The sequence below is a fragment of the Ixodes scapularis genome, unplaced genomic scaffold, assembly GCF_016920785.2.
Source record: "Ixodes scapularis isolate PalLabHiFi unplaced genomic scaffold, ASM1692078v2 PGA_scaffold8__174_contigs__length_109621045, whole genome shotgun sequence".
Classification (NCBI taxonomy): domain Eukaryota; kingdom Metazoa; phylum Arthropoda; class Arachnida; order Ixodida; family Ixodidae; genus Ixodes; species Ixodes scapularis.
In genome coordinates this window covers 33073230-33077663 of record NW_024609883.1, presented here as the reverse complement: position 1 = coordinate 33077663, position 4434 = coordinate 33073230, and positions in this window count along the sequence as shown.

The following is a 4434-nucleotide window of genomic DNA, read 5'->3' as shown; positions in this document are numbered from 1 at the left end:
GCGCGCATGCGCAGCTGCGGCGTTTTCTCCGTAGCGGAGGGCAAAAACCATCTACCTATACTACAACTCCTTCATCCGTTTCAGTACGCAACTGCTGTGCATTTGCGTTCCGAAGTTGAATACCGGGCATGCGCGGAGCCCGAACTGTGTCTTGGATTGGCGCATTTCCACGACGCGCACGCGCGATGTGGAGCAGACAACGCAAACGCACAGCGCTTGCGTTTGCTCCTATGATCGACACTAAAACCGCCTATTGTCAAGCCTTGATGAAGCGCGGGTCCAAAGTTTCCAGACTGGAGCGCACACGAAGCCCTTTCCTTCCGCGGTGGCCACTTCGTGTCCTAATTTCATGCCCAAGCACGCGTTGAGTCAAATAAAGTAACTAAATAGCGTTACTCGAATGGTTATTCACTCAAAGTGTAACTATAGCCGGCGACAGGTTGGGGGTTCGGGGGTAGCTCCTCTTACCCCTTTCGCCTTTGGCAGAGCGAATGTTGCAGAAAAGGTGACCTCCTCTTCATCGTTTGTTCATGCTAAAATGAAAAAGAAAAAAGAAGGTTGGATCAGGTCCGTTTAAAAGTCTAAACTCTTACTCTGTCACCGACTATAAGTACGTCACTCGTTACTGCGATTAAAAAGGAATACGTCACGTCAGCTCGAAACTAACGCGTTAAGTTATCGTTTCTCCGAATGGGCCGTTTCTGTGAAGCAGTATACCCGCTTCCCGTTAATTATTCCGCTCTTTTCTTTTTCGCCTTCATTCGGGGAAAACTGCGGCTATACATGTACATATCGCGCACATATTTTTATGATCTATTTAGCCAGGCACACAACCAGGGGGGGAGGGGGGCGCCCATGGGGCCCAGGCCCCCCCGAATTCTTACATTTTGATGGGTCCTCGTCTCCCGGGCCCCCTGCTCCTTATACAGCATTTTGTCATGGGCCGGCCTCTCCCCCCGAAACAAAATCCTTGCTACGTGCCTGTATCTAGCGTTTTCTCGTCGTTAAAATTACAGGTGCAGGGTAGGGCAAGAACTAGGTTGGGTACTTGTGTTGTACGCGTTTCCCCCTCCAGAAGCAACTAAATACTATCACTCGTTATTTCATCAAAAAGTAGAGAAGTAAAGAAAATACGTTCGCCGTTCCTTCTCTTAGAGAGTAACTAGGTTGTTCCTTCGTTACCGGCAAAAGTAACTAGGTACAAGTAAGGCGTTACTCGTAACGGAGCAGTGAATTGTGCCCGTATACTGGAAAACAAGTAACGGAATAGCATTAAACTCGTTAGTTCGAAAAAAAAAATGAAAACGTGTTACTGAGAGTCTGCGCCTCGTTACCATCGTCCAAATGTAACAAAATAGCGTTACTGTTACTCCCAAAAATTAAACGAACGTTACTTTTGAGCTATTTTAGATTTCAATATTATTTGGCAGCAATAAGTCGCGGGTACAAACTACAATGAACATCTACAGAGCGAGTTACTAATATTTATTACATTTGTTTTAAAACTTCGTAATATGTATATATGCAGTTTTTTTTTTTTTTTTTAAGCTTAACTGATTTGTTTAAAAAAAACGTGAAAGTTAGACTTTGCCGCTTGTGGAAGTGAGTTATACGGCAAGGGGGACATATTATAGGGCGCTAATCGTAACAATCACTCGACGAATTAACCAAAATTCGTTAATTAACTTTTTAAGTAATGAAAATAGAAATATGGTTCCAATTAGAAACTGCCTCAGCGTCATCGAAAACCATTAAATCAGTCATTTTCAGAAAGACTTTGAGCGCGTGAGAAGCGTAGGAGTGCACTAAAGTTACCACTCGTGGAGCAGGTACAAAGCTAGCGGTTGCGATAAGGCGCCCGCGCGATTTTTCCGTCTCTTATCTAGCTTCAGCCTTGTACCTGCTCCACGAGTGGTAACTTTACTACAATACTAAGCTTCTCACGCACCGAAAGTCTTTCTGAAAATGACTGATTTAGTGGTTTTCGATGACGCTGAGCAAGTTTCTAATTGTAACCATGTCTATTTTCATTAATTAAAAAGTTAATTAACAAAGTTTAATTAATTAGACGACTGATCGTTATGATTAGCCCCCTATAATATGTCCCCCTGGCCGTATAACTCACCTCCACAAGCGGCATAAGCGTAACTTTCACGGCTTTTTTTAAACGAATCTGTTAAGCTTAAAAAAAAAAAAACACCCTGTATATATATATTCAGTTGGATTTCGAAGTGAAGAATTTTGCAATAATGCCGGGGTAACGAAATTATTATTTGCCCTTTTCGGCGCAGTTTCGAAATGCGAATGAATTTGTTTTTCTAAAACGACAAAATAAAAAAAAAAAAAAAACACACACAAAAAAACGTTTTTTGAAGGTAACGAGTAACGTAATTTGATCAAAGCACAGCACTCGTTCGTCATTTAAACTTCTAGCGAGTACGTTAGGGGGTTCCCGGGAGAAAACAAAAACTAACGCGTTACGAGTGACGTCTTTACCTGGAACGGGTTACTTTTAACACCGGTAGCGCGTTCCGTCTGTGCATAAGCGCTGCGACCGGCGCTTGACTTTGGACGGTGCTGGGAGCTACTGGGGTTCTTTGTAACGACCGCACTTCTCAGTCTCGCGGCCCTTCTAACGCGAACTGCACGAGTAAGTGCTTAGGGAAGTGTTCCTTCTTTTGTCCATCGGTCGCTGCGCTCAATGACCGTAGATGGCGTCGTCTTCTTATTTTACCGTGTATTAATTTTTTTTAATATACACATATATATATATTGGTTTGGGAGCTAGTGGAACGAATCGTGCGGAAGTCGTTAGGCCGTCTAAGGCCTTTCTGAGAAGGAATATACCACAGGCAAGATATCGTGATAGGACCGCGCGCGCAACCATGATGAGCTGTCCTTCGGCTAAATCGTTACGTGGTACTTGTATTGACTATTGTTTTCTTTTATTGATCGATCGATTGTGCGTAGAGCGCAGGCACTGCGGCGACATTATAGTTCATTATGCGGTCTGCAGACATCGGCGCGTATTCTTTTTTTTATTATTATTATTTCCTGGTTTTGCACAACGCTGGTTATATGCATTGTCTCTCTGCCAAAGGGGCTTACCTTTTTTTTCTCTTCTCGAAATGCTCTATTATCACCGACAGCTTAATAAACGCAGATATTGGCATTATCTGATTATAATTTAGGTAACCCCTGTGCTTCTTCAACCGTCAGGTAGTTTAGAGACGGGCTTTTATAATATTAATCGTAGGGTAAAAGGTGGAGCGGGAATGTGGTTCCTTCCCACGCGTGGCCCTGCTTGCCTCCGCCAACATGATCTAATTACAATAAAAAGAATAGCAATAATAATGTAATTGTTTTGTTGAAAAATGTAGGCTAGAAAGAGAGAGAAAGCGGTATGAAAAAGCTTGGAACCAAGCCATGGCTGAAGGCATCGGGCCAGTCGCGTCGTCGTCTCTATCGGGAGATCCGCAGTAAATTTTTCTCTGTCGCCTGTTTCAGTTACTGTGTACAAGTTTGCTTGAGCGAACGCTTATTTTAAGCTTTACATTCGTTCACCATTTTTCGTCGTTACAACATCACCGAAAATGAAATAATACAAACTTTCACCCTATACATATCTTCACTGACGAACAGAAAGCAAAAGTTTTCTATGAGGACAACCAAAATAAAAAGTAAACCAAACATAAAAAGAAAATAATTGAAAGTGTAGGCACCGAATCCTACATACCACGAGTAATATGATCGTAGACACAGAATGATCGATACAATTTTGGTTGTTCATTTTGCTTACGTTTATCTCCTTTTCTGTTTTTCGAATACCGGAAATCCATAATTTGCGTTTGGCATACATCGACTGCCCGTCACATGTACCGCGTGAACGAAAGCGAGGTCGTTTATTTTTATGCAAGCGCGTTTATGAAATATGATTACCATAATTCAAGCCTTCGTCTGCCTTTCCCCGAAGAGGAGATTCAACCATCGCGTACCGCCGTGCTAAGTTGACAACTAAACCTCTGGTATCAACAACAACATAAATTATTTGTTTGCGTTTATGACGCAGCGCTCACAAGTCCCAGGCCGAACACTCACGTCCTCACTCGTGTCGAATTTGAGCACCGCACTTGATCGAGGAAGTCAACAACGTCAAGGACTCAGACCACAGGCCTTGTGTTGAGTAAACGCCGAGCTCGGCGGAAAATTCTGGATAAAGCACCTCCCATATTTCGTGGGGACCGTTGGTCGCCCCTCCCCGATGGCCGTCGTAACGGCCGAGGGTCGGAACGCTCCATCTGCTCGCCGTGAGCTCCGACCTGTTCGTGAAACTCTTTCTCGGTGGGACAAGTGCTGATTGTTGGGCAAGTGGGTATGGTACGTTAGAAAACATGATTGCGCTTAGAAGAGAGGGACATAGGAAGAACAGACATC